The sequence below is a fragment of the Atractosteus spatula genome, chromosome 8 (assembly GCF_055471065.1).
Source record: "Atractosteus spatula isolate fAtrSpa1 chromosome 8, fAtrSpa1.hap1, whole genome shotgun sequence".
NCBI lineage: Eukaryota > Metazoa > Chordata > Actinopteri > Semionotiformes > Lepisosteidae > Atractosteus > Atractosteus spatula.
The window spans coordinates 20,907,769-20,926,115 of NC_142713.1; positions in this window are offsets into that span (position 1 = coordinate 20,907,769).

Sequence of the window (18,347 nt, forward strand, 5' to 3'; positions counted from 1 at the left end):
GGGCTACTTTTGAGAAATACTTTTTAGTTTTGTAGATTTTTCATCAGACGAGCACTGTTTGAAAAGCAAGGTGTGATTCGGAGCAGCTGTCTGTGGCTGTGAGTTGAACCTACAGTGGTGTGAAAAAGTGTTTGCCCCCTTCCTGATTTCTTATTTTTTTGCATGTTTGTCACACTGAAATGTTTCAGATCATCAAACAAATTGAAATATTAGACAAAGATAACACAAGTAAACACAAAATGCAGTTTTTAAATGAAGGTTTTTATTATTAAGGGAAAAACAAAATCCAAACCTACATGGCCCTGTGTGAAAAAGTGATTGCCCCCCCTGTTAAAACATAAATCAACTGTGGTTTATCACATCTTTGGAAAGCTGAGTTAAATTTCTCTAGCCACACCCAGGCCTGATTACTGCCACACCTGTTCTCAATCAAGAAATCACTTAAATAGGACCTGCCTGACAAAGTGGAGTAGACCAAAAGATCCTCAAAAGCTAGACATCATGCTGCGATCCAAAGAAATTCAGGAACAAATGAGAAACAGAGTAATTGAGATTTATCAGTCTGGAAAAGGTTATAAAGCCATTTCTAAAGCTTTGGGACTCCAGCGAACCACAGTGAGAGCCATTATATACAAATGGCGAAAACATGGAACAGTGGTGAACCTTCCCAGGAGTGGCCGGCCGACCAAAATTACCCCAAGAGCTCAGCGACGACTCATCCAAGAGGTCACAAAAAACCCCACAACAACATCCAAAGAACTGCAGGCTTCACTTGCCTCAGTTAAGGTCAGTGTTCATGACTCCACCATAAGAAAGAGACTGGGCAAAAATGGCCTGCATGGCAGAGTTCCAAGACGAAAACCACTGCTGAGCAAAAAGAACATAAAGGCTCGTCTCAGTTTTGCCAGAAAACATCTTGATGATCCCCAAGACTTTTGGGAAAATACTCTGTGGACTGACGAGACAAAAGTTGAACTTTTTGGAAGGTGTGTGTCCCATTACATATGGCGTAAAAGTAACACAGCATTTCAGAAAAGGAACATCATACCAACAGTAAAATATGGTGGTGGTAGTGGGATGGTCTGGGGCTGTTTTGCTGCTTCAGGACCTGGAAGACTTGCTGTGGTAAATGGAACCATGAATTCTGCTGTCTACCAAAAAATCCTGAAGGAGAATGTCCGGCCATCTGTTTGTGACCTCAAGCTGAAGTGCACTTGGGTTCTGCAGCAGGACAATGATCCAAAACACACCAGCAAGTCCACCTCTGAATGGCTTAAGAAAAACAAAATGAAGACTTTGGAGTGGCCTAGTCAAAGTCCTGACCTGAATCCGATTGAGATGTTGTGGCATGACCTTAAAAAAGCGGTTAAGGCTCGAAAACCCTCCAATGTGGCTGAATTACAACAATTCTGCAAAGATGAGTGGGCCAAAATTCCTCCACAGTGCTGTAAAAGACTCATTGCCAGTTATCGCAAATGCTTGATTGCAGTTGTTGCTGCTAAGGGTGGCCCAACCAGTTATTAGGTTTAGGGGGCAATCACTTTTTCACACAGGGCCATGTAGGTTTGGATATTTTTTTCCCCTTAATAATAAAAACCTTCATTTAAAAACTGCATTTTGTGTTTACTTGTGTTATCTTTGTCTAATATTTCAATTTGTTTGATGATCTGAAACATTTCAGTGTGACAAACATGCAAAAAACTAAGAAATCAGGAAGGGGGCAAACACTTTTTCACACCACTGTAGTTGCAGGTGAAGCAAAGAAGATAGACAACAGACCAAGGTAATATCAAGCAAACAATTGGGAAATCCAGCAAACCAGGAGGACAAGTAGAAAAGGGCATCAAAGGAAAACCCACAAGCAAGTCTGAGAGAAAACAAAGGATAGTTTGTGGTCAGCAGTGATAATGGAATGCACAGGTGAAATCCAAATGCAAAGCCAAGTGAACTGAAATTCAGAACCAAAAGTAAACTTGAGGAGGAGCAAAACACAGAAGAAGCCAAGACTCAAGACAAAGCTCTAAGAACTGATGTAGACACTAATATTAAATATCCTGTGATGAATGAGGTAAGTGAATTTTAATCGAGGTCAGGTGGAATTGATTTTCGTCCTCATCGTGTTATCACAGTAACTGCTGAATTAACAGATGTAGCAGTTAAGGTTGCATCAGCTGCCATGGTAACTCTAGAGTGTCTCCAAGCAATTTGGTGTGAGGAAGTGTTACAAGAGGTACTCAAAATGTTTGGATATTTAGTTAAAAGTGTAGAAATTAATTCAGGGAATGTTATTTTAAAATGGTACAATGCACAAGACCACATATACATTAGTATATTTTGTAAGATTTTGGTCAACACAATACAAAAAATGACAGTATACTACCACTCTGGAATCATTTCAAAGAAGACCCAGTCCATTCTGCAGGCTCAAACAAATGCCTTACACTGCAAGGCTGAATTTAAAGATTATGGGGTTTCTGGATTCATGTTGTACTCAATGCAGTGGATCATAACACTATGATCGTCCATGGAGAATACTCTTGATTGACATTCAGATAATAACCATATGATCTTCATTTCTTATGAAAGCCATGGCTGTATGTTTCATTTTCTGTGCTCACTATATGAAACTTTAATAACATTATGTACTGTATGGGCCCAAAGAGCTAATGATGTAAAATGTAGACTGTTGCATCAGCATATTTTCTTTTCTTTTCCTGGATGTATTATTATCACAACACATCACATCACTACTAAAAACTTTAGATTGCTACCAGATGAGAAAATATAGTCAAGTCTTTATTTTTCGTATTAAATTAAATTACACAATTAGATCTGATAAGAAGTAACTGATAGGATTTTATACACACTCTATTTCACTTTCCTGCTGCTTCTGTTATACTTTGGTTGAAGCATGTTGTGTTATTGGGTGAGTTTACATTGAAGTGAAACAAGATACAGAGTCAGAAACAAAACTACATTAAAATCTCTTGAAACATTAATCATTAATCGAACAACAGAGAAAATTATTTACATGTACTGTATATTTTCAAGTAAAATAGCATGCTACAATTAAGAACAAGTAAATTTTTATTCCATGCTGAAAAGAGAAGAAAAGAAACACAATGTTTCGGCTGTGGAGCCTTCTTTGGCTGAGAACACACCCTAAGAAGGCTCCACAGCAGAAATGTGTTTCTTTTCTTCTCTTTTCAGCATGGAAGAAACCTTTCCTTGTTCCTTTGCAGCCTACACATGCTGACACAGCTACCTACTTGAACTACTTCATGGTACAATTAGTTTGCTGCATTATCTACCATGGGATTTTTTAAAGAAAAGGAAATTTACACAATCCCTTTTCGTGACTGAAAAACATATTGCAAAAACCGTTCCATTAGAAATTCAACTAGTTGTATTCTGAAAAGATTAAATGACTGCTATGGTACATTAACTTATACAACATATCAGTTCAGCATACCATCTGTACTCTAAAAGAGCTTTGTTTTACTTAACTCGCAATATTGGAAAAAACTTTTTGACATTAATTTAACATCTTATTTTGGGCCCTTTACTGATGTTGCATAAATGATGCAACCTACGTCTCTACTGCTTGGGTTCTTGGTGCCAGGGAAGACATTTTACATGTATGAGAGTCAGGTGTAGAAGACATAAAAGTATTGCTAGTCCCTTTACCATTGCTCAGTTGGATTCCTAGGACAGGCCACCTGGGATAGAGAGGGTTTTGAGGAAAGTAGAAAAGGGATATACTCCTAGTGGGGGAGGGAATTATGAGGGAATTTTGTTGCTGTTTATCTGTTCATTTTTTGTTTGTTTCTAAATAACAAAAAAAGTTCATCACAAAAAACAAAGTTTCCCTATCATGGTCTTCAGGACCTACACATTGGCTGGTTTTCATCACATGATGGAGTTTTTAAGTTAATTCACAAACCGAATAGGAAACCTCCTACATGTACATGTTTAAAAACTGAAAGCTAAAGCTAAAGCAAGAATTAGACTGAATATTAAGGCTTCAATTTAGTTGCATGCTCAAATGGAACAAAAAAACAGTAGGTTTAGAGGTCCCCAGTATCAGAACTGGGAAATCCTCCCTTACACCACAGAGTATTATCCAGTAGGCACTGTGCCTAGGGCCTACGAAGCCTTAAGAGCCTGTGAAAAAATGTTGACCATGTTTTTTTGTATGATAAAAACTGTAACAAAGATCTCTTCTTGAATACAGTATATACAGAAAGGATAGATATCCAAAAAATATTTCAAATATTTTTAATCACTCATCCACTCATAGAAATTAATACACCATTACAAATTCATCCAACAAAAAGCCTTCAAAACTGGTGTGCCAAGATCCTACAGTACAAGAACCTTAATCTGACCCTGCCTCAAATTAGAGAAGTTTACAGAAGCTCCAGTACAAAGAGCTAGAAAATTTTGGAAAAATCTGCTTTTCATATGCTGTCCCATTGTGTTACCTTTTCGTGTCTATGCTTAACCACAGACTAAATGTGGTTTGTTATTGAAGCACCACCACACTGAAACCAATCAAAAAGACTGTCTACCATTTACTACATACTGTACAATATGTATATAGGCAATGAATAAAGCAGCTGGTCAAATGAAAGATTACTAACAAATAGATACTTGTGTGTAAAAAAATAGGATAAACAATACAAACATGGAAATGTAAAATTCATTACATTGTATACTGACACAAAATAAAATATGTTTAACAAAAATAAGAAATCAAGTACAAAAAGCAACCCATTCATAATGCTACAGTGAGGAAAAAACAAGCTATGCCTTCTCTTTATAGAAGCGAGAAAACTAAAATTTGCAACTTCTTAGATATCCCCTCTTTTCTACATTTTTTCTCTGTGTATATACAGTACAGTACTTCCATCTGCTTTCTTCTTTCTTCACACTGAATATGTAGCACTATTATCTTTAACAAAATACCTCAGCACTGACTTCAGCAGAGGTAAAGATGTACTGTAACACTCATCTGAACAATGCCAAAGTCACATAATGAAATATTGCAAAAATAGTCATTCCTATGGAATTTTACTGCTGGCAATGCAAACATTTTCATCTAAAACCCTCTAGAGTGCCGATTCTCAAGATATTTTGCACTTTATTCATTTTGAAAGACTTTGCTGAGGCCAAAGGAAAACACCCCAAAGAGTTTGCCTCAGAGGGGCTCATGTTGGACTTAGGTGCAGTCTTTCCTGTTTCTTCTGACTACTCATTCTCTCCTTTTTTCACCTCATGCTGGAACCAGTTATCTAGAAACAACAAAAGTGCACCATCTGTTAACACCTTCCTGTGCCTCCTCAGCACCCACAAGCTATACATTGAAACTCTATGGCTTATCCTTGTTTCATAATATATGTACTGTACTTTGTCCAGTTTTACTTATTGCATCATTATAACTCTGTCAGATTATTCTATAAATAAATTTATATCACTATACTGTATGTATTTGTGCAGTGTTATTTTATATTGTTCATTCTTTTGAATGTATGATGACCAGGATAAAACCACTTACTAAACAAGTCAGTTATTACTTGCTCTGACTGCAAGTTTGGTGCAATGGTCAAGACATTATAAATTTGACCCTGGGCCATGCCATTACCTGAAGGTGACTATAATTAAGCAATTAGTTCACAGCTCATAACCTTGGTATAACAATCACTGCTTTTACTTGACAGAGAGCAGTTGCAAGGCAGTGAGGTGAATCCAGGTGTGAGGCAGGGCAGGCAGGCAGACGTCAGTCTTGGGGACAGATTGAATGTGCAGTCCAAGCTGTAGTCAGAGAACAATCACAGTTAGCAGCCAGTATAGTTGAGAATGCACAAAAAGGGAATCCAAAAGCATATCTAAAAGCACAAGTGTAGATCAAAACAGTGAAAAATAAGAAGAACACAAGGGGAAATTCAAAGTAAAGTCAAAAACACAACACGAGAGAGATCCACAGCTGAGAAGAGACAATGAGAAAAGGGTGTAAACAGGAACACTAAGACTAGAGGAAGGACTCTCTAAGACTGAGCAGGGGTGAATGGAAAATAAGTTCTTAAATATCCTTTGGAAAAAGGTAAGTACCGATTTAATAGCAGACAGGAGTGACTGACAGATTGGCTGTTAGGTAGAGCAGCAGTAATATTGCCTGCCATGGTTTCTGAGACACATCCCCTGGTAATCTGTTGTGAGTGGGTATGACACTTCAAGGATGAGGTTGGGGTGTGTTGGCCAAAGCTTCATTCCATTCATTCCGAAAGAGAAGGCTTAGAATGACACTGGAAAGCGACATACAGTACCTTTCCTCCAACCAGTACTGAACCTGGCAACAGAATCTTGTAGCCATCACTGCTAAGCAGGGCTTGGCATATAAGGAACTAGATGATATTGACCAATTCCATCTATTGAAATTAAGGTGCCACTGTAATTGGTGTTGGTCAACCAAAAGGTAGTTCAGAATTAAAAAAATAAATAAAAGACTTACCCTTTAAGGCAAACAGATTAGAAATGACAGTTACATTCTGCATCTAAAGGCTTTATATGTAAAAGCTCTATATAAATTCAACATATTACCATTAATCTCTAATAATAAGAAACAGAACTGAATTGACAAACACATGCTAATATGCTAAGTAATCCACATTTAATCTGCAGAACCCAAAAGTCTCAACTATTTGCAATACTATATAAAGAACACACACATTACAAGACACTACATTTGATAGTACATAATGTGTGGGGGATATTGCCTATTACACAGTCTATGAAACAAATGAGCAAACGTCATTTTTGCATGCTGCCCCTTTTCAGTTAAGAACAAGCTAACTCATTAATTCAAATAGCTTCATTCTTTGGGACAGCGGTGAAAAAAATTGAATATTTTGATACCACACAACAAAATGTCAGATGAACATTTACTAAAATGAAATTAAACTAAAAAAATACACATTTTAACATTTATTTCATAAGGCCAGGTCAGAATAGTGTGCTTCTCTTTACTAACATTTTATTATAAATTATCATTATTTTTCATGCATGGACAATTGATTCCTCACTGGAGATCTACGTTGTTTTTTTTTCTTGTACGAACTCTTGCATTTTACTGCTTCATTTTCATACACACATCTACTGTAGAATACAAATTATTATAATGCTTATACATTATGGTCCTTACCAACCCATTTGTTAAATTATCAAAACTACCAGAAGTCACACTTTGATACTGAACAGTGTTATTTCATAAAACAAAGGCACATTTTTTGCCTTTCACACACCTGAAATAATTATACCAGAGATCAAAAAGGTCCCAGTAAAAAGCCATCAACACCAGATGTGCTTCCTGAATTTGGAAGTGCCCTCTTTGACGGCATAATGCTCTGAGCTGCCTGGGTGCTTGAAACATATTTGTAAAATTGCACTGGTAAAAGTGAATATAAAACAAGCAATGAGTGACTTCTTACCTTGATGAAATGCAGTTCTTGCAAATATAATAAACATTATGTAAAAAGCCGACATTAAGCCGACCCACTCTACAAATGTAGGTCAATTATGAAGGAAAATATTAACCTATTAAAACATGTAAAAAGTCTTGAAATATTTATGTACTAGAGGAAAATAAAATTTAATTCTCCAAGACCTAAAGCAGCTAACTCAGGTAATTTAAATAAGTACCCAGAAATGTAATAGTACATACAGTATCAACCTTTTTGTTGTTTTAATTCTCTTGTCCTTTGAAAATATTAGTCTCTAAGTTATTTTTATAAAATGTTACATAAATTGCTTTTATAAAGTATAAAATCAAAATATGTAAAAATGAGATCGTTTTTTTCTAATGAGATGCATGATTAAAAAATATCTAGTTCAAATAAAAACCAGGAAAGTATCCAAAAGCAGCTGAAATGTTTTTCAGACTTTAAAGTATTTGTGTTGGAAAATTCCTGTAATTCATGGGCTTTCTTTTTTCCTGTCCTTGAATAAAAATTAGATTGTTTCAAAAGAACATGACTGCCACCTGGTGATTATATTGGGGTGGTTCAGTAGGTGTTTTTTTATTTTGATAGTTCAAGTGCATTAATTTACTTTTTGTTGTAGTTTTTAATGACAAGCAGCAACAACAATAAACACATTTCCATTGTCAATTGAATTTATTACAGAGCTGCTTACTCTAAATTTATGTAAAATAACAGAATAGAAATTATATTAGCTGGAATCTTATTGGAGCACATTTTTCTTAATATTATTACAATCATTATCATCACTACTGTTACTGCTACTAGTATCATTATAAAAACAGTGATGACAACTATCATAGAGTATGGTTAACCTTAAACTTACATACTGTATACAATAAAAACAGGTATTCTATTTCTACACACAGTATATAAAAATGTATACTTTCACAATCAAAAGATCTAAAGTATAACACCACTTATAGGAACTATTCATTCTTATATGGGCAACCTGCTTTCTCTTCACTAGAGTTTGTCACTGGTCCTAGGATACTTTTCTATTTCTTAATCAAAATTCAGATCCAAAACAGAATAAATCAATCGGATATAACAAGATCTTCATACTGAAACGCTAGTACTAAAAATATGAGACATGAAAGTATCTGCAGAGACACGCAACTGAGGAAAACTAGAGCCATCTAGTGGCTAAATGTGATTGCTATCAGGATCCTTAAGCAATCACACAGGATTGTGATTAAGACAGGATCCTTTCTTTTCCCACAAATTTGATTGCAATATTCATCATTATATGTTAAAAGACACAGTTCAGGTGGATATACAGTATGTCACATTTTTTATCCTGCCAATGGCAAGTGAACATAAGTGCCACAGCTTTATTTATTAGCTTATTTTTCTTCAATGCCCCTGCAACTTAATTTGTCAGTTTCACAATTTGCATATTCACATCACTGAGACTATCTTGGTACTGCTAATAAAAGTGACAGGGGGGAAAGATGACAACTATAATCAAGGTTATGGTTTTGAGTTAAAAAGTATGCACCTACAGTAATTATTTTGAGATGGTGTTCTATGTACAGTACTGTACAGTATGTGTGCTTTGGAGTTTGTCTTTAGGTCACAGTTTCCTAAGCCAAATATTTAGGTCCTTTCAAATACAAAACTGGGCTTTCTGCTAGGAAGACAAAATTTTTACCAGACAAAACTGCCATGAAGTCACATATTTTTGTCCAAAGAAGCAAGTTTAATTAAATTGTTTTTTAATTAAATTAACTTGTTTAAGCAAATTAATTTAAAGACATTGAAACAAAGAAATTGCAGTATGCATTATGTGGGCAGAAGTTTGGATATGCAATGAAACCAACACAACAGAATTTAAGGCACTTCAGAAATCTCATTACTTTGGACTAAATATTTAAGATAACTCTTGGATTAATACAAATACAAAAATACCTCCTGTGTATTTAAGTTAAATCATGAGTTATTCTTTCTGTGCAAAATACGTTTGTTTAATATTGTGCTATATTTTTCAATCTGATTGTCTATGTACTGTATTTCTTTTAACTTCTTCAACTAAAATTAAACTAAATTAGTCAATTGAAAACTTATGTGAATAAGATCATTGAAATAAATGGATGAAAACCTGTATAGTGTTTTTTTTTTCATTTTACTCAGTCTTGGACAACTGGAAGCTATCGTTTGTTATTAAAAGCCTGTGCCAATGGAACTGCTTAAAGACTAAAGAATCTCTGTATTCTGTCAAGAGCCATTGACTATGTGCACTCATGCTATCCATACCACCATGTTTTCACTGGTCTGCACATCTTGTTTATACAGTGGTGTAAGCAGTGAGATAGCACTGACAGGCGGACATTCAGCCACTGGCTCTGCAACACTCAAAATAGTCACCCACTGATCAAGGCCAACTGGGTATTGAAAACAAATGTTGGTGCTGAAACTTTGGAGACACTGAACACCACATTCATTCTCTTCAGGAAAAGTTCATGTCTAGTTCAAGGTAATGGAATATCTAGATTCAACAGCTTAGTCTCTGAAAGAACGGAGAACAAGCATAGAACTGTTCTACCATACCTGGGACAGCAGGAAATCAGTGTCTTTATAGTAAAAATGAGGTAACCTTTATTTTTAAAGAAAAATGTGATTGTCACTTCTGACTAACATAGTAATATAATTTATTGTACAGTATATGTTTCTTTGTTTTCAATTAAGTTGGATTAAAAGCAGAGGAGTGCAACAAATATTATGATGAAGTATTCAAAACTGACAAAATACAAGCCCATTATCTTGAGCATTATTTAAATAAAAAATCATCAGGATATATGAATTATAGGGAATGAATGATGCACAGAAAGAATATGGTAACACACAACAGAATGGTTTGACCTTATAGGAGCTTAGACATCTACTGTGTGTAAGATTTTACATCATAAAATACAAAGGAAAGTGTGTTCTAATTTTGTATATTCTTTATTTTATTTGTCTTTCACAGGTTGCAGCTACAGGTATACAGTATTAAAAAATTGTGTATGGACACTGATTTATGTAATCAATAAGTAAACGTTCACAGTTGTTGAAACGTTCACTGCTGTGTTTACTATATAGGAATACTGAATTCTAATAAAGTAGTACATGATTGTTTGATCTATATTATGCAAAAAAAATTGTTTATCACCTTTTCAGCAACAATAGTGACTGAGAAAGAATCCTGCACTTTTCTTTATTTTGACTTGACTATATTTGCTCAGAGCTGTGCCAAAAATTATATAATGTACTGTATATGAACTTGTCTTTAAAAGCAGCATTAAAATGGTTGCTTCATTGCAAACCTAGTTTCTAGGTTTCTATTAATGCACAGAAAAATCTTTTTAATATGTACAATGTACCTAGTCAGTTTGACATTATACTAGTGAAATGTACAGTACATGACCGTTTTGCTTTGTAGAACTGATTTTTTTTAATAAGTACAGCAATACATTATAATTTATCATGTCAACATTTAATAAAATTTAGAATTATTCTGTACGTTTTCAAACCGGCATCAATGGCTCTAATCTAAAGCCTAAATACAATCAAATATTATACAGACTTTGTCAAACTATAGATTTTTTTGTTATTAAGAAAGTATAGATCTGGATAAACATTCTGGGATTAATCTGTGGGATTAATTATTTATCAAATGCTGTAGATAAAGCAGATGACATACAAAAAAATAGGAAATAAAATGAGATGACAGGTGACAATAAAAGTAGACAAGCAGAGGGTTTGTCTTGAAGGTTAGTGAAAACAAACTACAAATAAAAAATGGGAAAGGCTGAGCTAGAAGAGGCTACTTATGAAAAAGACTGGGATGTCTATGTTCACACATCATTTACATCTTTTAGACAGTGTGGGGAAGTAATTACAAATCACACAAAATGCTAGGATATACAGTATAATTACAAGTATTAAATTAAAATCAAGGGATGTTATGCTCTAGTAAAGCTTCATTTAGAATATTGTGTTCAATTGTGGTCAATAGATTAAGAACAGATAAACAGTAGCTGCACTAGAAGCAGTCCAGAGAAGAAAAAACAGATCCTGATAGACTGATGGAACTGTACCATTTTCTTCTAATTAGAGAAGATTACAAGGTGACCATATATAGGTGTTCAAAATATTTAAAGGCATTAACAAAGTCAACTCAGTGAATGAATGAACAGTAAAACACCAACTAGACAGCACAAGTGAAAACAACATACAGTAGGAGTGCATTTATAATGAGGCCCTTCTTTACCCAAAGGGTCAGAGAGATAAGCTACCCAGCCATATTGTTGAAGTTGATATCCTTCTTTCAAGAAACATCTAGATGAGATCCTTGGATCAATTAACTACTACTGTAACTACCAAGCAGGCTAGATTTGCTGAATGGCCTCCTTGAATGGTTTGAAGGGAGAGGAATTTCTATTGTATTTCCTGAAGAGGTGCAATTTTGCCAAGATATGACTAAGCACAATATATCTACTTATAACTTAAATTAAATCTTTGCTTGTCTACATATGCACATATGGAACTTCTTACAAACCAAGAGAAACATAACACCATAAGAGTTAGAACAAGATAACTAGCATAAAATGTGTAATATGAACTATCATTTTGATCTAAGAATGCTGACCATTGACTTATGAGCCTTTCCTAAGCACTTACAATGCTCCAAGTCAAGTCGTCTTGTCATAACCAGGAAAACCTAATATCCACAGCCTAATGCCCACATTTGTACACACCAAAAATGTATGAAAACTAAAGGGGGATTTTAGTACAATGTAAAAAAAAAATAGATCAGCAACTTCACATTCAGTTCACTCTCATTAGTGCACCCATTTCAGTGAAAACCCAGAAATGCTAAAAGTGATTTTTCTTTCTTTTTTTCAACCAGTTGGATGTTTTATTTTTCTTTTATTATTTTTTGTTGCATGATTTTGTTTTGCAATTTTGTTCTTAAAAACAGAATATTGCCAAATTAGTGTTCTTAGGTATCATTCAAGGAGAAATGCACATATTAATGAATCCCAATCTTAATCTCAAATAATCCAGAACCAAACACAGATATTCCATCTCAAGACAACAACATTTTTATGGCATCTAATGACAGAATAGCACAGGAGGAAACTACTGTCTACTCTTGCATGTATAATGTGAAGAGGATGAATATTATCAACAAATGTGTAGATATACAGATGCAGCCATTCAAAATGTGCGGTACAAACCCGCGGTATGGTAATCTACCCACAAGCCACCGCAGGGCACCGTAGGGCACTGCGGTAAGTGATTGGCTGGCCAAAATGACCGACAGGGGCACTCGTGGTGCATTGGTTGGTAGTGAAAAGATTAAATCATTTAATGTCTTTACTGTGCACATTTTAATCCGCTTAGTTTTGAATATTTATATGGAATTTTACCACTAAAGGGAAATTTTAGTAGCTGAGCATGAAAAGAAGAGGAGCATAACGCATCCGAAGGTCATAAACAATATTAATTTAGGAACATAAACATTACTGTATGTACGTAAACTGTACTGTGTATGGCTGGTCTTGGTAGTTTAAAGAAAAAATATACACCAGTCTTCCATTTCTCCCTAAACATTTTAAGCATGAAAGTTTTATGGAACGGTACCCAAATATGCGATTGCTGTATAGAATGAATTTTAATTTTAAAAAATTATTTTTACACGAAAATTAAGCTGTTTACATCTTCCGCCTGAGAACAGTCACCCGTTGCTACCCAACGCAGAAACACAGCCACTAACTAGCAAAGAGAGGACATTAGCTAGCCAATATGATAAAGAAATAAATGATTATTTTGTTTATTTCTTTTGCACATTTATTTGAACATTTACATTGATTGTACAAGCACTTGGAAACTGTCCAATCCCTAGTTCGTCAGGCATTTTCTTTTACGCTCCGGGCATGCTCCCACTGGTGCCGGTCTGTGTCTTCTAGGATATAATGCCAGCGAACTCTTGTTTTTATGTCCACTATAACAGACAATCTCCTTTGCTTTTAACCGAGCGTCTAACCCCTCTGATTGGAGAAAAAAGACGTGCTGCTTTGCTATACATACTGTACCAGGAAGATGATTTCTTTCTATTCGATGTATTTTAAAAGTAAAATCATGTTTTTTATTATTGTTATAGAGAAACATGATCAGATTTTCCCCGGTTCAGAAAAAAAGATCTAAAGTATACTAGTTTGTCACTAGTATACTTTTAATACAGTCTTTGCTGTGCTCTAGAGGATCCTTGTGATATTTCGAGCTCTGGTTGAATGATAAGTGTCGCAGTTTAAATAAATTTCATTGTTGGAAATTATGAAACGCTCTGTTAAAAGCAAAGGAGTTTTTATGTCCGTTGCAGTTTTTTGAATCCCCGGCGGAACACATACCATAAGAATCAGTGCTTTTATATATCGCCTTTAAAGGTGGCTTCTCAAAACGCTTTACAGGATAAAAACAACAATAACAGCAACAACAACAGTATTGTATTTCATTGCACTTTGACAGATCGTCCTTAAATCAATTGTTGACTTTTCTCTCTTTACTACTGAACTTGTTTGGATTGACTGAGCTCCGTTCTGTACCATACAATGATCCCCCCAGAGTCTCTGCCCCGGGTGATTTGGGTTTTTTTGACAGAGGGTAAAAAACTCTCTCTCTCGCTTGCCCTCCCCCCCCCCCCGTGTATTGTCTGTTTTTTTTGTGCTGTCCTTTGACAAAACAAGGCTCGCCAGATAATGTGAATCAAAACCTGTTTTTCTAGCTTTTAAAGTCGTGCGATGTGTAAGCGGGAACACATCATTATATCTTACATACAGTATGAAAAATACATAATATAGCTCCCAAACAAACACAAACGTGTTTTTAATAAGATGTTTTTATTCACTCATAATCCGACAATTTCAGGAAGACTAAGGGAGGTCTGGCTTTTTTTCTGGAAAACCATAACTCTGGTCTTGTCCAGATTGACTGTCAGCGCCCAGGTCTGACAGTGCTGCTCCAGCAGTGCCAAGTTCTGCCGCAGCCTCTGTTCTGTGGGCGACAGCAGGACCAGGTTGTCTGCAAAGAGCAGGAACTCGATTTCTGTAATTAATGCAGATCAGTAAATCAAGGGACAAAACAATTATTGCGCCCGGCTCCTCAATGGGCTTTGACGTGTTAATGCGTTGGTTTAACAGTCCGGGTGTGGCAATGTTTTTTATTATTGTTAAAGAGAAACATGATCAGATTTTCCCCGGTTCAGAAAAAAAGATCTAAAGTATACTAGTTTGTCACTCTTCTCATCCCCTCTTTGCTAAATGGCTTTTGAATAGAGTCACATGAAGAGAGAGGTGAAACAGCCCTACACAGTCCTGTTGCAGTACACGAATATAATTATATCTTATTAATTTCATTAGATACGCGATTCTTTTAATACAGTCTTTGCTGTGCTCTTGGGGATCCTTGTGATATTTCGAGCTCTGGTTGAATGATAAGTGTCGCAGTTAAAATAATTTTCATAGTTAGAAATTATGGAACGCTCTGTTAAAAGCAAGGGAGTTTTTATGTCCGTTGCAGTTTTTTTGCAACATGAATATAATTATATCGTTATTAATTTCTTTAGATACGCAATTCCATATTATATTCCCTTTTAATCAAATTCTAAAAGTATGCTTGTTGACTCCGGTATCACGTTAGTTAAAGACTTCGATGCTTAAAATGTTTAGGGAGAAATGGAATACTGGTGTGTATGTTTTCTTTAAAGTACCGAGACCAGCCCTATACTGTATGTTTAAGTTCCAAAATTAATATTGTTTATGGCCTTCACACGCGTTACAGTATGCTCCTATTCTTTTTATGCTCAGCTACTAAGATTTCCCTTCAGTGGTAAAATTCCATATAAATATTCAATACTTAAACGGGCACAGTTAAGACATTAAATATACATATACATACTGTATACAGTACAGTTTGCATACAGTAATATGTTTATGTTCCTAAATCAATCTCTTTTATGAGCATGTGAAAGGCATGGTGAATCGATTCTCAAAAATTACTGCTTTACAGCTTGTCCAAGGTCATTCATTATTAATACTATTAGTAATATCTTCGTTAAAGACTTTGATGGCGACAGCTCAAACATGAGAGGTTGAGCTTTATTAGCTCCACCTTGCGGAAATTCCGGATACTATTATTTTGCTTGCGGTATTATAGGAGAATTTACGGTAACTAGCGGTATTTACCGGTAACTCGCTGTAGACTGCATAAAGCGCACCGCGAAATAATGCGGTATCGCCCGCGCATTTTGAATGGCTGCATCTGTACAGTGCCAAGAAAAAGTCTCAGATTTGCAAAATACCTCTGGATGATATAGAGGACAACTGAGCACCTTTGGCCACAACGAGTAATGTTTTGTGTGTGGAAAACCAAACACTCCCTTCCAACAGAAGAACCCATCCTGAGAGTTTACTGTATATTTCTGACATTTACGCATTTCTGATCTGGACAGTTTGCCATCAGTGATAAAAACATGAACAGAACATTGTATGAGAAAATTCTATGGGAGAATGTTAGGCCATCCATTCATCAGATAAAGCCGAAATGGAAGTTGATCATGTATCAAGTTAATGGTCCTAGACATGCAAGAAGATATACAACAAAATAACTGAAGAAGAGATAATTTTATATTTTGTATTGGCTAAGTCAAGGTCCACACCTTAAAATGCAATGTTATTGAAGGATTAGAAGAGAACTGTCCTCAAATATCACAGATTTAAAGCAGATTATTAAAACGTCCATGTTGAATTACATTTTAATGGATTTAACTAATTAAATATTAGATCTATCAGAATATGGACCAACCTAAGGGACTAACAATTTTTTTCTTGCCATTATACATTCCGTGCAAATAATGGGTTTTCATTCAATGGTTGTGAACATAATGAAATAGTTAAAGTGGTTCACATGATCTCAGAATAAATACATCTATCTCCGTGAGGTCATTCAGCAAGTTAATTTCAAGCAAAAATTCAACCATGAAGACCACAGAGCTTTCAAAACAGCTCAGGCATTGAATTATATAAAAGCACAGATCAGGAGAAATAAACATTTAAATGTGAAGTTGATCATTAAGAAGTGGAAAGCACCCAGACACTGTATATCAGGCTGTCCACACAAACCGAACTGCTTGGCAACAAGGAAACTAGTTAGTTGCTGTGAGGCCCACAGCAACTTTATAAGAGTTAGAGTTCATTGCCTGAGATAGCAGACTGAAATGAAGACATTAAATGTAGTAAACATGTGCAAAGTAATAATAGCTGCCTCTTAATAAACATGAAACCACAAAGTTATATTAAAGATGACAGTCCGTGAAAGAATCATTGGCTGCTTTAAACATGTCAATACTTGAAAAAGCATATTCATCTGGCAATTAAAACTTGCTTATATGTCTATTATCAAACTGTTTGTTTAAATGGGAGTGACATTTTTGTTGTTTATGTTTTATATATACATATATACTGTATATCATACAGAGATAAATACATATACAGTACATATACATATATACAGAGATATAAGCAGATTTTATTTCAAAGTTTCCTATTGAGGTATCCCATCTGTACCATGTTTTGTACAAAGTAGTTAGTCTAGGTCAGCATACCGTTTTAGAAGATACATGTAGATTACATATAAATATCACGGATTACAATGGAATTTACTCTTTCTTTTGTACCTGACCTGAGTTCTTTATAAAGATTAGTGGTCTCTGACCTTTAAAGCCTTTGAATCAGGGTGATCAGAAATCATGAATATGAAGAAGGATGAAGGGACATGATATGGATAGCAAAACAACTATTATATACTGCTCTGAGAAATGGAACAGCCAAGATAAGAGTGATATCCTCACTTGAATATTACAGAATTTAATCCACATCATCATTCTTCTTGTGTTGTAGGCAACAAGTCTGAAACAATAAGCTGACAGTCTAGTCTATAAAGAGGTTGAACGTATTTCTGACCTACAGTTGACTTGCACCTCTGTGAAGAATGGGCTTCTTTACAGTGTAAAGAAGTGTTTTTAGATTGGGGAACTTTTATTTAAATATCACAGATCCAGCCCATTCCTGGTTTAACCAAGGTCAAGGTGTGAACACTCACAAAATGTCCAAAAAAGAAAGGGAAATCTTTCAAGAGGAGGTCATTCAAATAAATCAAAATGTGGCATGTTCATGCTTTTGAATAAAATAAAACAAAATGTATATCATGATAATGATTTATAAAATGTCAGTTTGATTATGATAATATTATGTTATGATTATATTGTCAAAACAACAACATTTAAATGTTATAGAAAATATTTTATTAAAAAAATGATCCCATAATGGACAATGAAAATCTGTACTCTGTATGTTATTCTGTTCACATCTGTTAGTCTAGTTGTATTTTTTGAGTCCACAAATGCAGTATGTATAATTTAAAATCTGTTATTTTTGTGAAGTGTTCTAAATTAAATAGCTTCTCTTTCAGTAAATAATTTTATGGAAATGTTAGATTCACAGCACATATCGGGAAATACACATCAATTTTTGAAAGTGTAGGATTCAATGACTTATCCCCAGTGATCAATGATGATATCCCTGTGGCAGGTGTCCATTCTGCCATCTTCCCTTCTGACTGTTCAGCTTTAATTTTTTTTATACAAACATGCTTTTTGTAGGAAAAAGATTATAGGAAGGATGAGTCTTTTAATATTTTAAAAAATATTCTTACATTGAAGGTGGTTTAATGATTCAAGACATACCATACCTGTACATTTACACAATTCTG